At 38.5% G+C, this 20,358-nt stretch overlaps 1 long non-coding RNA gene across 1 annotated transcript in view; it reads right to left on the bottom strand.

Annotated features, from left to right (window-relative positions):
* LOC125612987 overlaps positions 1–20,358 on the bottom strand; it is a 77,905-nt gene that overhangs the window by 43,724 nt on the left and 13,823 nt on the right. The window contains exon 2 of the long non-coding RNA XR_007343486.1: positions 20,139–20,206. This is a non-coding gene — a long non-coding RNA (uncharacterized LOC125612987). The remainder of the gene's footprint in view (positions 1–20,138; positions 20,207–20,358) is intronic.

The following is a 20,358-nucleotide window of genomic DNA, read 5'->3' as shown; positions in this document are numbered from 1 at the left end:
AGAGAGAGAGAGAGAGAGAGAGAGAGAGAGAGAGAGAGAGAGAAAGAGAAAGGAAGGAAAGAAGGAAAGGAAAGACAAGACATTTTAGGCTGTGGCTGGGGCTCAGCGGTAGAGCCCTTCCCTCACAGGCATGAGACACTGGGTTCAATCCTCAGCACCACATAAAAATAAGTACATAAAAAGATATCATCTCCATTTACAACTAAAAAATATATATTTAACAATAAAAGAAAAAACATTTTGCCTTGTTATTCAAGAAGTGTTTTATTATTGTCCAGTTCAGATTTAAGGATATGAAACTCACCTATTTAGTATTAAAATATAGAAACGTTGATATGAGCAGAAATAAAGACCATTATAACCCAAACTCTATGTGACAGAACTACATTAATATAATTACTCCTTGCAACAATTCTGTGAGTTAGGAACCTGTCTGAGACCATTTTCTATTGCTAAGAAAATACCTGAAGTTGAGTACTTTATAAAGAAAAGAGATTTATTTGTCTCACAGTATTAGAGGCTGGAAGTCTAAAATAATAAGGCCGGCCTATCAATTTGGCTGCTGGAGAGGGCCTTCTGGTGGAGGTCATCATGGTGCCAGCAGGGTGAGATTAATCACACTGGTAGGACAGGAAGTCAGAGATCTGGGGTGGAGCTAGTCTTGCTCTTTTTATAGTAACTGGGCTTTCATGGTAACTCTCTCTCTCTTTCAAGGGCACAATTCACTCTGCAACATCAGCATCAATGCCTTCCAAGGGCAAGGTCCTCAATGACCTAATTATTTGCCATGAGGTCCCACCTCTTAAAGGCTTCCCCACCTCTCCACATTGCCACACTAGGGCCCAAGCTTAAGCACACACACACACATACACACACCTGTGGTGACACACTCAAACCAGAGTTAAGCAGTACTATTATTGGGATAAAACCAACTAATTTCACATAAAAATCTTGCATCAAAAATTGCTTGTCAAGAAACAATTCATCCCTGTGAACTCAGAGGCAGGGTCTAAAATGAGCCTGCTAACTTTAGGACAGGTGAGAGCAAAGGGAAGGAGAGTGGGGAACGTGGGTGTTAATTTTATCTATTTTTCAAATTTGCAGTATTAAATGAAGATAGTGACTCTACAATTTTGGACCTTGGGTTGCTGACTTGAGAAATTAAACTTAATAAAAAAATACATCTTAAAACTTTTTTTCTTAATTTTCAATATTCTATGGTTAAATAGAACTCTGTTTTGGTAGCACAGGCTGGTCATTTGTAAAACTCCTCATGTCTATATCCATTTTACATTATCTTGATTAAGAATAAATCTTCCAAAAGTGAGTCTCAAGATCCTGTTCAACAACAGGGTCATTACCAAGAGACTGGAGCTGCTACGTAAGATGAAAATTACTTTCCAACCAAGTGGCACAATGTGCATCCTCCTGGGTGAAGGGGAAGGAACACAAAAGAAGACCTTTGTTAAGATATATATCACTCATTTAAATCAGAAAAAAAGAAATATATATATATATATATATATATATATATATATCTCCCATAAATGATTTACTGATAAAAATATATATATTTCTGCAAACTTTTAAAGAGAACAGCTGTAGCAAGCCATGGTGCATACTCAGAAAACTGAGTATTTGCAATTCTGTCTCTAGATGTAACCACCACAACACCCTTTGTCCTGACACTGTTAAAAGATAAAGACCTGAGAAAATTCTCTGCGGAGACAATCTCATTCTGAAGCTGAAGACCTATTTTTAGTGTTGGGGGAATTAATAATAATGTTGCCTAGGCAGTAGGTGTCAGATTAAAAAAAGGAAGTCAGTATCTGAGTGTGTTCATGGGTCAGCAGACAGACCTCAGTTCCACTGCTGGGCTTGTCTTCACCTGCTGTTTCTCATGCAGGCCCTGCAACAAGTCAGAAAACCAGGTGGAAAAAAAAGAATTGGCACCCTTATTGGGTCTCTGATCTCAGAAGAGGTTGCATAGGCCAGGAAAACAGACTAGAAATAGAAGTCAGATAAATAAGGATTCGTATACTGGTTGTACTCTTTGCTACTAGTTGTTAAGAGCATATGGGAGGTGTTTTCAAGCTAAGAAATGAAGCAAATGAGCTGTGTTTCTGAGAAGGAAGTTAACCATGGATCTCCAAAAAACTCATGATTTAGATCTCTGGTTCTCTGGATGGCACAGCTTGATCATTACCCAGTTGTTAGGTAGGTCTCATCCAAAGGAAGAAGGTGTCCACCCAAAAAGGTGGGAGGAACTAATTTACCCTAAACATATAGGAAATGTGATCACAGAGACACTTGCTTGCAGTGACTGTGTAAAGATGTCAGGAAGAGAAGACTTAATTGTCCACTGCTCTTTTAAAATGTAGGGGGTCAGAATAGCATTTCTAGAATTCAGTGGCCTTCTTCAAATGTATTCAAATAATATCTTCCAAGAAAAGGGAAATGTCTCTCAGTTCCCCCAAATGATCTTTTTCTTTCCCTCTTTTTAATTTCTTTTTTTTTTTAAGTCCAGAAATGCACATTTCAAAGCAAGAACTTTAAACCCAAAATATCCAATTACGAATAAAAGGCTACCTCTTTGCTCTTGAAGAATTGTCCTAACTGGGTTGCTCTAGCAGTAAGAACAAATTCTTTTCATCAAAACTTTTGCCTAAAAGTCAGCATTTTATGCTGACGAGGGCAGAAGCATTTTGAATCCCAAGGGAACCTTCCTGATTTTAATTTTTAATTAAATCTTTTCTTGCTGGCAATAATATAGTTTAGGAAAAGGTCATCTACAAAAATCATGATTTTTAAGTGAAGCCAAGAGAATGAGGATAGAAAATGTTCAAACTCTTCCCTGATTTATTGTGATATTTTTAGAAAGTAATGCACTGTTTAGTTGAAGATATCAATATTTATTAATATTTACCGAGTACCTACTGTGACCCAAATGCTGGGCCAGGTACTTAATATGTTTAATTGCTTAATATCAACTCAAACTACTTGTAAGATAGATCTCAGTTTTAACCTTCTTTTCCATGTGAGCAACTGGAATTTGGGGAGGGTAATATCAAGTAACATGTCCCTGGTGGGAGACCTAGATAGGGGAAGACTCAGAAGTTAAAACCCAGATTTGGGAATTCAGCACATAATTATGGAAGCATAATTTTTCTCAGTAAAACGGGGAAAAAAACCAGGGAAATAGCATTAACACTGACGCTTAGTAATATGTATATCCAGAACTGGGTAGAAAGAAATTGAATTCAGTATACAAATTTCTATGAAATATTATAATCATCCTTATGTGCCTTATGTAGAAAATGAGAATGTATTGGATTAATATAATTCTCATTTACTGATACTTGATATCTTCCTTTTGTCAGTAAATGTATTATGTTTCAGCATGTGTGAATACATGAATGTATAACATTTGCTGCTAAAACAAAAGAGCCTAATAGCCCTGTAAATGCCCATTCAATTCAGTGATGAGGTCAGGTGTGGTGGTGCATGCCTATAATCCCAGCAACCCTGGGGGCTGAGATAGGAGGATTGGAAGTTACAGGCCAGCCTCAGCATCTTAGGAAGGCCCTCAAAGATTTATTGGAGATGTTGCTTAGTGGTAAGCTCTCCTGAGTTAAATCCCCAGTATCCCCCAACCAAAAAAAAAATGTGATGGGGGATAAAAAGTTTGCATGGCTACAAATTTATACATTCACTAATTCCCTTAATGCCAATAATAGTGTCAAAAATAACACTATTAAATCCTTTGTTTTGATCTGGAATATACTTAAATATCATTGCTCTATCAAAATACAGAGAAATTCCACATTACTATGAATGCCATTTTTAAGTTTCCAAGTATGTGGCAATGAAAAATCCATTAATGAAGGAAATTATTTTTTTCTTTGGGGCAGAACAGCATACCACTCTAAAATGTATAAATGGAATTCCAAAAGAAATTGAAATACTTATGGAACTTAGAAAGAAAGGCCACATAATTATCATGTAATTATAGTGTTTTGGGAGCAGTCAGAAACCTGGCAAACACTTAATATATTAATAGGATCATCATTGTCCCTACTCCAACAGGGTAGCTCCGTGTGAATTGCTTTTATAAACCAATCAGGATCACAGTTATCCTTAGGAAATGAAAAATAGTAGCAATGTCTGAGATTCCTATAGTGCTTTCATACTTTTAAGAGTCTACAGTTTCATTAGTCCTCACAGAAACCCTAGGAAGGGCAATAATTGTTCTTCTTCAGAGAATAAAGCAGAGGCCCAGGGACCTACTTTCGCTGTCTAGTTGGACTCTGAGAATGGCAGAACTTTTATGATATTGTCATTTCTGACACCAAGTCTAGTGCCACAACTTCAGAGCACAATGTAGTGTTCCCAGTTCCCACACAGAGCACCGCAGTTCAAGTATTTGACCTAATACTGGACCGTGATTTTGTGCATCACTTATCCATTTTACAGACAAATAAATAAGGGCCCACTCTGTGCCTGGGACAGTGCTGGATACTGGGAATTAACTATATTGAGCCCAAACTTTCTCATCTAAAGGGGCATTTGGATATTAGGCAACACAATCCTGAAGCAGATGATGAAAAACAGACTGATTATGGAAAGAAGTTGAATAGTGGAGATCTGAAAAATAAATAGACATTAATTAGGCAATGTGTGTAGAGTGCTTATGGGTCTGTGTGCTGGGTACCAAAAGGCAGATGGCACAAAGACCAGGAAATGACCAGGATGAGTGACAGGAGTGTATGTGAAGAAGTAGATGAAGGCCAGACCCTAAGTGGTCCTTCAGGCATGAGAATTCCTCACGTCTCTAAAACCAGTGGGAGCCAATGGATAATTCTTAATAGGTTTGGAAGGGGAGGTGGGGGTCTATGTTCCCATGATAGACTGACAACTTCAAGAAGATTCTACCAAGCTGGGATCCTCTAATGGTAACTAATGAGATCAACTAAAATTTCCATGGTAAAAGTAAACACTACTGGATCAAAAATCAAGCCATCCATTTTTTTTTTTTAAGAAGAAGCTAGACTCATCGTTTGCAAATGCTAAGAGAAAGTCACAATACTTATTATTAGCCTTTAAATATTAGGAGAGTATAAAATTGCACACAATTTCAGGAGAGATGATTATCTGAGAAAGGCTTGAGTTCCAGCCCTTCTCCTTCCAGGCAAGGAAACCGAGGGTCAGGAAGTGAGTTATTAGAATTCACAGAGCAAGGGAGAGTCAGGAGGGTGATTTCTCTGGCGCCTTAGCATTTTTCATTACTAAGGAGATGTGAGTAAATTTCCAGGGAGACTAATCTCCTGCACTCTATGCAACCAAGATAATATGGCACCTTCCGATAACAAAGAGCCACAGCTCTCAGACGCCTGGCAAATATCCATTTCAGAACCAGTGGGAAAATTAAATGCAGGAGGCACACACACATTTGTGTATTTTCCATATCAGAAAATGACCTTGTTAACTGTCATCTTCCCATTGAGGCATCTCCCTCCTCACAACATTTATTAAATTTATTGATAACAGGTATAAATATAGTTACTAACTATACATTCAGCCAGCACCTATTCATCACTTGTGTGTACCGGGTTAGTAATTCAATTAAATTCAATTCTCTTTTACAAGTATTTGAAAGGCATCAAGACAAAAGACCACAGATGATATTTTGAGCATTGGTTTTGATGCTTCCTGTGATGTTAGGTGAAACCTGTAACTCCCATAACTTTCAGCTTCCTCATCAGTAAAAGGAGGATCATAAATCATAATGACCTCACCATGTATGGGAAATTGTAAATGAAGTCACCCAGTCCCCAGCATGTGGTGTTTAATCAATGTTTCCTAAATGCATGAGTGACTAGAAAAAACACTGTGGAATTTTTTTTCCCCCTGCTTTTAGGTGATTCCGTGTCTGAACAGGTACTTTGGATATTTCTCTACTTGGGGGCCCGTGTGAAAAAGAGCCTATCTATTCTTTGGGTGCAGCCAAATGATTCCATTACTATAAAATATCCCCAGGGACTATGAAGCCAACTTGAAAGGCTGGGCTGTGTTTTGCCAGGTGCTGGGACATCATTACAAGCAGGAAGGAGACAACAATGACACTGGTTTCTCAGGCAGAGAAATTCTACTCAAGTGATTATATTTTCACTATAGGATGAAACTCACTAGAAGCCTTTGTTTCACTAGAAGTCTTTGTTTCCTTTCTTCCTGCCACACATTGATTTGGTCCAACAGTGAACTGCTAACTGTGTCCTCCGTGAGACTGTGTGTGAACCCAGAACTCAGCTCCGCTGGGGAAGTCGAGGTGTCTAAGTGCATTAGGCTTCACTGCTGGTGACAGAACAGCAGAAGCCAGACGCTGCTGGGGAAACCATTTGTGGGTCAAAGTTCATTGACCATATGGCCAGTTTCCATGCGCACCCATTTCTGGCGTATCCTGGGATATGTCTGACAGCACCCACCTTCAAGATGGGGAGGATACTCGTATTTGATCACCGTGTTTGAAAATTATATACTCTCTTTATGCTTTTACATGTGAAGAATTCCACTGAGTCCCAGTGCAATATATTGAGCTTTTTAAAAAAAATCTACAGATTGATGTAACAGAGAAGACAGAGGGTTCAGAATCAGTTGGATTTGGGATTGATGCCAAACTCCTTCTCATGCCAACATCACGACTTTGAGCCAACTATCTTGCCTCTCAGAGCAGGGCCAGAACTAGGGTGGTAGAAGAGAGGCCTCTAAGGCACAGAATTTAAGGACAGTGCCCTTAGGTTTTATATCTAAGTGGCTGGTTTGCCTCACCTTCCTACTGGCCCTGTCTCTGAGCCTTAGAATTTTGTCAACTAAGACACTGAAAGTCTTTACTATTCTACACAGCACAGGTACCTAGAAAAACGGTGGCTTTCACCAGCAGCTTTCAAAAAACACAAGCTCCTGATTGAGCCAGAACGGCACCCAGATGTTACCCCTCTCTCCCCTTCCATGCCAGGGCAGGGTGGGACTCTGGGACCACCCAGGGAAGCATGAGAAAGCAAATACTGAGGGACAGACAGCCGTGCTGAGATCCAGGGTACACATCAAGACAGGGGGTTTTCTGGGGCAATGGTGGTAAGCCAGTCCATTCTGCTCCGAAGGGAGCCCAGTGAGTAAGGCAACAGCATCCACAATAACATTAGGAATAACTTCTGCTCGCTTGAGTTAGTGTTAGGGAGCAAATTAACTCCATACAACAAATCAGTGTTCCCACAACAGAGAGTCACTGTTAATTTCTGGGTCCGTTATTCACTCTATCATACTCTCATATAATGAGGACTGCCTTCTGCATAAAGGTTTCTTTTTCATTTCTTACTTAAAATTACATCATGACTGTTAACTCCACATCCTGAAGTGTTCGTAAATGGCAAATTTTAATGTCGGATAAGTAGGCCATTTCATAGATGTGACATATAACTAATAATGAATTTTAAATGCTGGCACACAGAATATTTCGGCAACAATTTTGTACCCATTTGTCCATCCACATGCTTATATGTTAACATTTCTTTTTAAAATTGAATGATAAATCAAATATCATGAACATTTTTTAAGGCTTCTGGTGAAAAAATTATGAATTTCTTTTGGGAAAATTGTATCAATTTACATTACCCAGGGTTGGGTATTATGGACAGTTATACTGTACCATGACTAGCAGTTAAGGGAACAGCCTGGGCCTGATGCTATTTATCCACACACAAACCCTCTGGTGCCTGTGATGATTCATCTCCTACCGGCCTGTCTTCCTCTCTTGGGTAGCACTACTGAGTGCTGTGAGCTTAGGGACATATTCTCCCTGGGTATAGCCAAAGGAGTCGGGGGCATTCCTTATTTCTCCTTTCTCTTCTCCAAATCAAGCTGTGGTGCCCAAGTTCAGCTGGAAAAAGAATCAAGAAACTTCTGGGTATTGCATTAATACAGGGAAAGCCTATTCTACATCTCTGAGAGACAGCAAGATTGCTGAAAAGGTTTATCTAGGCCCTTCACTTAAGTTACCTTTTATTAAATGTACTGAAGTCTTACAACATGGACAAGTGTTATTATTGCCTTACTAGATGAGAAAATAGATTTGAGAAATTCAACAATCTTCACAAGAACAATCCAGCAATGAACAACCACGCTGGCTTTCAAACCTAGGTCTGGCCCAGAGACCAGCTTTTTCTTGTAGTGTCATCCTATCTCCTAAGTGCCTTTGGCTCCAGGTAAACTGATTTGGACATTGGACTTAGCACACATTTGTTTTTTCTTTCTTTCTTTTCTTCTTCTTCTTTTTTTTTTTTTTTTTTTTTTTTTGAGTGTGTGGTGCTGGGNTTTTTTTTTTTTTTTTTTTTGAGACAGGGCCTTTCTAAGTTGGGGAGGCTGGTCTCAAACTTGGGATCTTCCAGCCTCAGCCTCCCAAGTTGCTGGGGCTACAGAGGTGCACCTGAAGGCGGTAGTTAGACGTGGGACTTGAAAGTTGCCAAATATGAAGGAAACATCAGTTGCTGCTCTATTACCTTGCACTGAAATACATTCAAAGCTGTCCATGGAAGCACTTTGCCATCTTTTCTGTACAGGATTCATGAATCTGATCTTCACACACACAGCACCTGCGTGACTATGACCTACACCTGGCCCTGCTGGATTGGGCACATGCTTGACATTAATTGCCCAAATGAGTTCAACCAAAGAATGGAAGATGAATTTAAGCAGCCAACCATCCAACAAAGAAATTTCTATTAACATTCACAGATCTGAGAGTGCAGCAGAGCAGAGACTCAAATTGATGCTGGTTTTAATCTGATGGTGAATACATTCTACGCTTCTTGGTGTCAGAGTGAGTGCATATAATTCCTCAAGACCACTGAAATACAGTGGGTACCCACAGCCTGTTGTGGACACAGCCAAGTTTGTCTGCAATACCTTCTTCCAGTTAAGATAAGAGGCTAATTTTTTTACGACTATGGTTTTGTCCACTTGCTGGTAAAATATCTGAATGGAAGTAAAAAATGTGTTTCTTTTTCCAAGATGTTTTCCCTGTCAAGTTCAATATCTTCAGGTATTTGGTGTCAAATAGTAAAAGAAAAATCCAGGTGATAGATTAAATCTCTCCTTTTACATGTACACATTTTATGATGCATATCAAATGGTGTGTCATAAGGGCCTATTTCTGGTTTGAACAAACAAACTAACACATAGTTCCCAGAAAAATAGAAAATAGTCACACACCACACAATCTCAGAGCTCAAGATGTTGCACCTTGCCATAAAAGAGATAGGTACAGATAGTATTTGGCAGGAAGAATTCAGACTATGTGTGAGGTAAGGAGAGAGAATGTAACTTCTTTTTAATATATGGAAAACTTTGGAAATAGATGAAAAACAAAATAGAGCATTTTGGAAAGAACAACTTAGAAGTTACATAAATCCTCCATTAACTATCTGTGGTGACCTTGAGAAAATCCCAAAGCCTCTCTGAACTTTTACGTAAGCCCAAGACAGGCTAACATTTCTGTTAGTGAGATGGCATATGTAAAGTCCCCACCAATACTGGGCAATTTATCTTGTCATTCATTTTGTATCCAGCACAGTTTTAAGAATTGTCAGTGAATTATCTCACTTCGAATTTCAAAACATCCATACCCAATAGGAATTATCATCTTAAAAATGAGGAAACTGAGTTTCAGAGAAGTTAATATATTTGGCTTGTAAGTGACACAGCTGGATTTGAACTTGGATAACTGGACTCTAAAAGAATATTCTTCACCATTATGTAGTGCTGCTTGTCATGTGTGAAAAATTATTGACATGTGGATGACACCTCAGGATCCTCAGTTGAAGAGTTGGACAAATTTTTTATGAGTTCCTCTTATGATAACACATAGTATGGTCCTTAGTAGTGGCCCAAGAAGTTTCAGACTTGTGATCTGAGCACTTGATAGACTTTAAACCTGATTCAGCTGGAAGTGGGAAATTGTAGCATAGAACTGGAGCATGTGGGTTTTGGAGACAGCCTGTGTCTTGCCACTCAGTAACTGGGTGTCCCATCCAGAGCATAAATTGCTCCTCTGCTTGTTGTGAGTTCTAATTAGTACCATAAAAATACCATGATTAAAGTTCAAGAAATATTAATAATTGTGATGGAAGGCACCAAAGTGTTTGTAATCCTGGTAATGGTTGTCAAAATAATAGCTATAGATTCAGTAGCAATCACAGAAGCAGTAGAAATGTATATTTGTCAGTTTACTAGGGCTGCCATGATAAAATACCACAGACTAAACAGTCTTAAGTTACAAAAATTGATCTTCTCACAATTCTGGCAGCTAGAAATCTGAAAGGTGTTTCCATGGTTGATTTCTTTCTTTTCTTTTTTTTTGGGGGGGTGGGGGGTACCAGGGATTGAACTCACAGGTACTCAACTACTGAGCCACATCCCCAGCCCTATTTTGTATTTTATTTAGAAACAGGGTCTCACTGAGTTGCTTAGTGCCTTGTCATTGCTGAGGCTCTCTTTGAACTTGAGATCTTCCTATCTCAGCCTCCCAAGTCGCTGGGATTACAGGCGTGCGTCACCAGACCCAACTCTATGGTTCATTTCTACTGAGACCGCTTTCCTTGGCTTTAGATGATATTCTTCTCTCTTGATCTTTGCCTGGCTTTTCCTCCTGTATCCTAACCTCCTCTTCTTATAAAGACAACAGGTATATTGGATTAGAGACCATCCTAATGACCTCATTTTAACTTGATTACTCTTTGAAGACCTTATCTCCAAATACATTCCCTTGGAGAGCAGAGATTAGAACTGCAACATCTAGTTTTGGGGGTGACATTATTCAGACCATAATCATAGGCCTTCCAAATTTCTCATGGGTTCAGGAGAACTTCAGATTTCCTTATGGAACTTAGGACACTCAGCCTTAGAAGTAATGATCTGCATACTGGGTTCAAACAAGACTGGATTTCAGTCCTCAACCTAGAAAGTACCACACCATTAATGTGCATATTAAAAAGTCCCAGTGGTGGTGGGGGTGGAATTTGGCATGTGTGTGTTTTAAGGGTGGTAGACACTGGTATTTAAATGAGAGATGCAGTGCAGAAATAATCCCGTACAATGAAAAAATTACCTTATATTCCATCTGACTTGTGGAAGTCTACCAGGTATTCAGATAGATCAAAAACTTTATGATTATATATGCCTAGATCCAAGTTCATTTTGCATATGGATGAGTGGAGTTTATTTCATTGCTTAAATATACACTAATTTTTTTTCAGGAATATAACTTCTGTATAATTCAAGAAAGACAGTAATTTTTAAAATTTTGACAAAAGCTGTTTACCTTTGGAATAACTTATCAGTATGGAAAAGCCCTTACTGGCATTTATGCTTCCAATACAATAGTCTGTTTTAGTCTGCAGTTTCTATAGTCCATTCATGGTGATTTTGTATATGGATATAGGCATATCTTACTATTTCATTATATCTTCTTATAAGGTAAAGTTGGATTTCTTAAGGGATAGAGTTAGTTACCTTTTTTATTATACTCCACTTTCCTTATCTTATTTTCTGTATTACAATTACAATATTGCATTAACTTCTTAAATTATGTATGTGTATATTTTATATTATGTATGAATTTAATTTCAGGATAATAAAAGGGAATGTTTATAAAATAGTTGTTACAAAAATCAACAGAATTCCAAACAACCACATCCAGCAGTCCCCAGGATTAGGAGGGTGTCATGTGGCTAAGGGTCCAACTTTGGACCACTGGCCTTGAAACCAAATCATCCAAAGCCATAGGAGAAAACATCTTCTAAAAGAGGAAAATAAACTTGCTAAGGTCAGAGTCAGAATTGTGAAGTCAGACTGTATGCAGGATATAGTGCATTCGAAACTTAATTCTGGACAGGGCTGTCCCACCCTGACTGGTTGACACAAAAATCCAACCCAAACTATGAGCACAAATAGAAGGAGCTTTGGGTTTGGGGAAGAAAAATAAAGTTAACATGCAAAGTTTGAAGACCCTGCTACATCTCTTCTATTGGTTTCCTTCTGAGGACTGGTGATTTTGTTTGTTCATGGCCCTAAATTAATTTTTCACGTTTACTCATTCAGTTTAGAGCTCTATGAAAGAAGAAGATAAAACAGAGTAATTAACTTATTGCCCTGCAATTATTAAAAGGCTATGATGGCAGTCCCCATAGAAATCTCCCCTTTGTGTAACACTCTTGGAAGAAAATATTTTCTTCCACTTTGCTTTCTTTCACTTATTTGGTAGCTAGTCATGTGACTCATGCTGTGAGTGAGCTTGGGCAGCAGCATTCTTCTCCTTAATTTTAGATATGTAAATTGAGTCTCTTAGCTTCACCAGGATTGTCATGGCTCCAAAAATAGATAAATTAATTAATTAATTAATTAAAGTCATCAATAGGCAAATCAAATTCCATCAGAATCTACAATGATACTCCAACACACACATAACAAAATCAAAATTCCCTAGAATGACATTTGAGCTTTGCCTGTAATACCTTTATTCCCTTCCTTGAGCTTCATCTCCCAACCTATCACCTCCAAACTACATCTAATCCAACCATGCATTACTATAGCCTATCTCTTGTCTATCATGGCCTGTCATCAAACTATTCTCAATTCTCTGGTTCTACTTGGTGAATTATTGAAGACACCTTCTTACCTACTCCTTTGTATTTCATTGTCTTCCCATCATACCACCTGGTATGTTGGAGTCTCATTGGTGAGCCTCTTTCTGGGGATCCCCACTCCATCCGACTGTATGTTCTTCAAAGGAAACACAGTTTTAGCATTTATCTTGTAGTCTCAGTCACTAGACGAGCACTTGGGAAGCTGTAGCATTGTGAGGTTAAGAATAGAGAATGAGTGATGAGTCCAGAATATTAAGCATTCGATCTTGTAAGGTGGGTGGTTGAATTATCTTCTCTTTTTGGTTGTTGTAGATTTAACATTCTCATCCTTCCAGAACAAAGGGACCGTGTCTTTTTAAATATACCATAATTGAGCTGAAATCTCTCCACTTGCATTGTTTCACACTGATGAATCTTTCTCTTATGAATTCAGCACTTAAGAGTGAGGGGGAGAGGTGATACTAAAGAACTGGAAGTAGCCAATCAGTATTGCTTATAGAGCCTTGTAAACAGTTTCTTTAATTGAAAGAAGAGTTTCCTCAAAGCTATAAGCAGCTAGGCCATCCACTTGAAGGTAAGTAATTTGAATCTTGGGCAGAAAACTGGAGCAGAAGTCTTTGATGACCAATGACATGGTACTTGAATTGTCCTTCCTCTTCCTGCTAAAGTCACCAAAGTGCCTGGGGGAGGAAGAGGCCCTGGCTCTTACTGGCAGAGCTGGCAAGAGAAGGATGGACTCAAAACTTCCTGGAAAGTAGCGTGTGTTTGTGGGTGGAAAATTTATTAAATAAGTTATGAAAATATTCATTTTTAAGTTCGTGATAGTAAGTAGCTAATGAAGGCATTAAATGCGTAACAGTAGCGATGACAGATTGTGGAATCATTAAACACTTGTATTTATTAATTAAAAATAAGAACACCAAAAACAAAAACCACAACTAGGCACACTGTAGACATTAGTTGGTTTTCTGCTTTTATCAAGTTTGTGATATGAGTGATTATCATCCCTATTTTTCCAGACAAGAAATCTAAATTAATAAGAGATATGTAAAGTCTCAATTAACATGACATAGCTAATAAAGAGTGAAACTGAGACTGCGAATCAGTCGTGCCACAGACAAAAGTCAGTGTTCTTCCCACTAGGTTGAATAGCTTATGAAAACAACTTTTAGTGACAAGGGATAAGGCTCAGACTAGAGTTCTGCAAAGATAATCAGATGCCTGGATTAAAGAAAAGATGGAGTGAAGGCAAGGAACAGGAAAAAAAAATTAGTTGTAGTTTAATTATATGCCTATTTCTCTTTTCCTTTTATTTTAATGTTCTTCCTAAAAGTTTTAAACTGAGCAGGCATTACTTATACAGTACAAAGATTGGAGTAATATAAGAAAAAGAAGTATTTCAATTTTCATATGGATACCCAAACATGACGCCATCCACCTTTCATTCGACAGCATGCTGGTATACCTACCGAGCAGGACTAGGGAGGAAGCCCTGTTCTCAGAAAGAAGCACTGGTATAGCTTATTTCCAGAAGGTTCCACTGCCTTTCTATATAGCATCGCAAATGGAAATGGAGCAGAATGGGTTAGGACAGATGGGGTGGCCAATGTGACAAAAGATCCAATCTAGTAGAAGGGAGTAGCAACAAAGAAACGCCATTTGATTTAGTGATTAGAAGGATATTGGTAGTACGTGCCAAATTCAGTGGGATATCAGGGTCCAGAGCCAGACCACAGGGTGTGAAATGAGACAGAGAGACGAAGAAAATGTCAGCAGGTAGATGCCACTTTCAATCAATGGTAGAGGAATAGCATGTCAATTGAAGTATGCCCAAGTTAATATGAAGGTTGCCTGTTGTGACTTCACAATCACTTCAAATTTCTCAACAGCAAGTCTGAAATTCAAACACATTTGACAGGAAGTAGAAATTGGTGTCTATGGTTTCTAAAGAAGGGATAAAGCCATTTGAGTTGCCATCTTAATGCTCCCAATGTGCATGATAGAGTCCAGTTTTGTTGAGTCTTCCAGGGGTTTTATATTAAAAATGGGGATGTCAGTGTCATTGGTGTGGATTAACCACTGATCTGAATCCTGTGAACTAAACATTCTTGCTCCATGTAGTTTTTTGTTTTTTTGTTTTATTAAGAAAAGACCAATTCAGGAAAAGCAATGCCATTAGCTCAGCCTTCCATGGGACAGTTTAATGAGGAGAAGGAACCTAGGGAGAAAATAGCTTTTTTTTTCAGGTAAAAAAGCAAATAGCTTATTTCTACCATGTTGCCCGTCCTCACTTGACTCTTCTGGATCCATTTTTCTCCTCTACCCAGCAAGACTTGCCAGTCTGCTTTCTTTTTAAGTGGCCGCTTCCAATTTAACATACTTATTGGCGTTCTCAAGTGAGCCTTCAACAGAACTGAGCCATTTAAGGGTTTGCCCTCGTCTCATTATAAATTAGTTTTGAATATCTCTCAGTATGCACAACGTTCCTCAGCTACCCAAGTTAGAACTCCTTATTAGACTGGAAAGAATTTGCGTTTTAATTAGTTTTACCTCTGGTGTACGAAGCCCACTGAGATTACTACACTTAGTAAAATTTAATTAACTTGACAAAAGATCCTAATTGTTTTCGTGCCACTGGTCCTTCGAAAGTCTAAAAATAATGCCCTCCAAATTAAGCGGCCAAGACAAAGCTTCATTTTGACTGTTCCATATTTTTTAAAAAAATTATAATTCATAGGAAGTTTTTCGGTGTGAGACCCTGGGATTTGGGTGAAGAAGCAGAGGTCTAAAGATTCTTTTAGAAGAGATAGCTGGCAGTGGGGGTGAGAGGAGAGAGAGAACAGGGAAAAGGGACACCCCTCTCTCATTCATCCTAGTGGAAATGAGACGAGGAATGTATTGATTCGTTCAATTCCTCAAAGACTCAAGCAGACGTAATATATCATGTGAATTAATAATGAAGGGTTATAAGTAAAAAGTGCTGAATGAATGAATATTCATTTATTTATTCATTTATCATTTATATTACTCTGTTAATAAGCATTTCTGACGGACCAATTTTGGAGTCAAGTGCTCTTGATGACAATATTCCTTCCATGAGAACCCTGGGATCTTGCAATGTCATTTCCTATGTGTGACCTTCCTTTTCCTCTGCTCTTTCTAGCTAAAGTTACATAACATTCCTTGCTCACTTTTTTGTGTTTCTGAAGCATTTTGTCTTTCTCTTCTAGGAGGGAAGAATATGGACATACTGCGCTGTGGCTACTGGCTTTCCTTGGTTCCTTAGTCACAGTGTTGCAAACACAGGTTTTCACCTTGATATTGTCTGACCTTGTGCAAGAAAGTTTTCTCTGTGTTTCAGCCTTCTAAGTGAAGAAATCGTCCTACTCTCTCCCTGGAGGGAGCTGCTGATGGATGAATGAGAATAAAATAAAACAAATGGACACTTCAAGTTCACCTGAAGTTGAGGTTCAATATGATAATTTGAGCATCACCTCTAAGACCTAATTCAGTTACCTTGACCCTGATCCTACTAAACCCAATTTCTTTACTTTTGTCCCACTACACAGTTTAAGATGTACTGAACAGTGACTGTGTCTGTCTGGCAGCAGTATTTTTTTTTTAAACCTGAGAACATGATCATCCTCATCATCATTAATTGTACATTAAACACAAACTTGTATCTATTGTGCACTTTGGCTTTACAAAAAAAAAATAAATAAAGGAAGAAAGAAATAAAAGTAAATGTTAAAGTTGGGCTGTAAAATTTCAGAAGTTCCCAGTGTCACTTTATTGTTCAAATGAGGTCATTCTACTGCAGGCTGGAATCTTTTGGAGATGCCCAGAGCTTTATTTTCTTCTTTCTGCTTCTATCCTCCTACTCCCATCAGTTAAAGAAGACACTGAAAAAAATTTTTGCCTACTTCACTGTTCAATGGGGTGAGCCTCTTAGAAGCATCTTTCCTTCATTTTAAAATGTCACTCTCATTCTCATCTCCCGTTTTGTAAGAGCCACCACCAGACACAGCCCATTTGGAACCTACCCCTCCTCCACTCAATGAGGTGCTACTGAAGCTAAAAATCATGATAGTAGTTTGTCCCCGTGGTGTGGGCACATGACCTGGATCTGAGTACTCACGGTATCCCATCCTCTGACCATAGTGACAACAAATGAATCTGCCCCAACCTGGGCCAGACACCTGCTAGCCACCTTCTCTGGATTGTGTTTTGATGATGTAAGCTCTTTATGTCCTTCAAACTCAGGAAGTTACACTAATGGAAACTAAAGCTGGATAGGCCTGTGCTCTCTTTGCTAGGTATATGAATATGTCTCCCTGTAAGGAGAAAGACCAAGGACAGCCCATTGAAAGAATCAACCCAAAGACATGGACAGAGGGAAAGAAAGAAAGAGGGAAAAGAGAAGTGGAGGGGAAGAGGAGGAGGTGACAATATTCTTGAAGTCACTGGAGACCTTTGACTACAGCCTCATACTCTTGCTTAGGTTAATTTGAGTCAGGGTTCTACTAGTTGCAACTGAAAGTCTTTCCTCCTTTCTTTATATCTTCAACTCCCCTTTATCACACCATTTTTCAACTTTCTGACCTTTTTCCAACCATGACATGAGGAGTTTCAAGGAATGGCCTTCACCAGAGCCTGGTTTGGTGAGAACACAGGTCCAGGGCTGGCGGCCATGAGCGGTGCTATTCTCCACCCTGCCTCCAGCCTACAAACGTCCTTAGCACATGGGACATGGGAGACAGTGTTGTTCCAGGGGCCCACTGCATGCATGCTGATGACTACGATGGGGTCCACCACAGAGAATCTCAGCTGCTCCCAGGTTTAAGACCTTTAACAATGCAAAGGACACCCAGAATGAAAGGAAGCCTCTTCACGTCAGCCGCTTTCACAGTTAAGATTTATAGCTCAGAAACTGGAAAAATCTTCAGAGGCAGGCAGAGCCTCTTTGGCAACTTCCCTTCCATATATAAGATTTCATTTTGAGTCATATTTTATATTGAATAAAGTAATAATACTTTTTTTTCAAATATCATATATTTCTAAGGTTAGCCATTAGCACAATTAAGTTATATTAAGTCCCACCATCCCAGATATGGGAAACGTATCAAAATTTAATGAAATAGACATTCTTACTGTATGTATATATGTGACTGCATGACCAATATGATTCTGCAACATGTTCACTCAGAAAAATGAGAAATTATATCCCATCTATGTATGATATATTAAAGGGCATAAATGCATTCTACTGTCATGTGTAACTAATTAAAACAAAATTTTAAAAAATTTTAAAAATTTAAATTGAACATCAATTACAAAAACTATTAAAATAAATGTGTTTTCAGAATTCTATGAGAAAAGTAATAATTAAATGATTAGAGCATTTGAAAAATAATTTGCATTTTTCATATATATGATAATTTCATTGAAACATTCCCAGAATTGCAAACTTGGGACTGGATGGGTTAATCAACTTTGACAAGCACACACTGAACATAGCAGGGGAAATGTGTACGTGTTTGATAGCTATATTCATAACTTTAGCTACAGCAAGGCCTCTATCACTCTTTCTTATTCTAAACTTCTCAGAGATCGGATCTATAATACTTAGATTATAGTAAAACACTAATTGTCCTCAAGCTTTGTTCAATCTATTCATAATCACTGTCATTCAAAAAACATTGATGATCACCAACTATGTGTTTACAACAGGGCCAGGAAAACAAGACACTGTCACACTGTCCTGCCCCTAAATTTATATGGTGTATAGTCTATCCACTATTTATAGCCATACTTTTTTGCTTATATATTTCCATCTCTCATTAATATACTCTGCTGCCTTATGTATAATTCTCCAAGTCCTTCTCAAACTTCAAAATCAATGAAGTCTTTTATAACATACGCAGATGGCAACTGGGTGTTTTCTTTGTCTTCTAAAATCTCATAGTATATTGGCTACATCCTTCCTTTAACATATAACACACTTAATAGACTTAGTCATTTAGTAGTTATTCATGTTCAGGTGATTTCTTCAAGTCAGTGGTTCTATCATGTACATATATATGTATTTGCACACATGTGTGTATATATGCATATAATATATGTAATATATGTATTTTTTTATATATCCTATAGGACCTCTGATAGGCATTAAGTACTAAGTCTGATGCACTGTAGGGTTTAAGGAAACAAACAAAACAATGTTCAAACACTTTAAAAATGACTGACTCAAATTCCCTTGGAGCATAGTACCTTCCAAATAAGAACCTCTCATCACAGAAAGTGATTCTTTGAGACTGTTGCATTTTTCAACAAAAATGCTGAGGTCTATTTACGCTGGACAGAACGAATTGCTTCCCTCTGACTCGGACATCTATTTGACGGTATCATAACAAATTCCTGTAATGACCACCAAAAAGGCTGGTATTGATCTCTGAAATTGGCAGGCACATGTCCTATAGATGGAATATTCGTTTAAGAAAATTACAAGGATCGATAGCTCAGAGGTCATCAAGAGAGATGACAGGTGGTAATTTTGATATATGGCCCGCCACCACTTAATGAAAAGGGAAAGGGCCCCATTTGTCACATCTGGCTGATAAATCTTCCATGTGCCTCTTTATTGAACATAAAGCCATGCAAGCTGTCAGCTGCCGTGGTCTGGGCATCCTCATCTGAGAAATGGGGTAAGGTTAACTTTATTTATCAAAAGGACTGTCCTCAGGGAGAGAAGCACAAGTAGCATTTGTCGCCAATAAGAAGCATGTGCCAAGCTTGGCTAGGCAGATCTATTGTCACGACAGCCTCAGGAGGCAAGTAATGTCTTTACGCTGTCCACTGGAGCTCGGAGGGATGACAGGACCTAGCAAGGTCCTGTAGACATAAGAGGACATTAGGATCAGAACCAGCACCTGACAGGCACAGAGCCCATAGTTTCGCCACTCCCTAAGCTATGTGGAGTGAAGTGGCTTCCAGAAGGAAATGGCACCTAGACTGAGCCAGAGAAATCACTAGATCCCCACCTGGATCTCCCACTTTCTTCCTTCTGCCTGACATTCAGGTGAGTCACTCTCTCGGCCTCAGTTTCCTCATCTAGAAAATCGGAATCCTAAGGTGTGTTAGAAAGGTGTTAAATAATCACGAGATTCTTGGGGCTGCTGCACGTCCCTCTGTTCAAGCGCCAGGAAATTTTACTTAGTCTTTCAATTAGGAGAATATGTTTATTGTAAAGAAGAGAATAATGCCACATATTAAAGAAAGACCATTTTTATGATTGTTACTCATCTGTCTAATTTCATTTGTGATCCAGCCCATTAACTTTAACACTAGCCCTGGGAATATAGCCCTTCTTTGCTCTCACAGAGACAACAGAAATAATTTTGAATTCTTAGTTCTTCTAAAATACATGGATAAAGTGCCACTTACCATTCACTTATGATGAAATACACAGGCGTCCATCACAGAATGTATCCCAGACATTTTTCTGAGCTGTCCTAGAGGAAAAGGAACAAAGATGAGACTCAAGAAAAACTACAAATTCCAATTCCTCCTATAAAAACCGTGTGAATGAAAATCGTCAAGTTAATTCACCTGTACAAAGTGCTCAGTTTCTTCATCTGTAAAACAGGAGCATTATTTGATTCAC

This window comes from Marmota marmota, unplaced genomic scaffold (genome assembly GCF_001458135.2).
Source record: "Marmota marmota marmota unplaced genomic scaffold, marMar, whole genome shotgun sequence".
Taxonomy (NCBI): Eukaryota; Metazoa; Chordata; class Mammalia; order Rodentia; family Sciuridae; genus Marmota; species Marmota marmota.
This window is presented reverse-complemented; position numbering and strand designations above follow the sequence as displayed.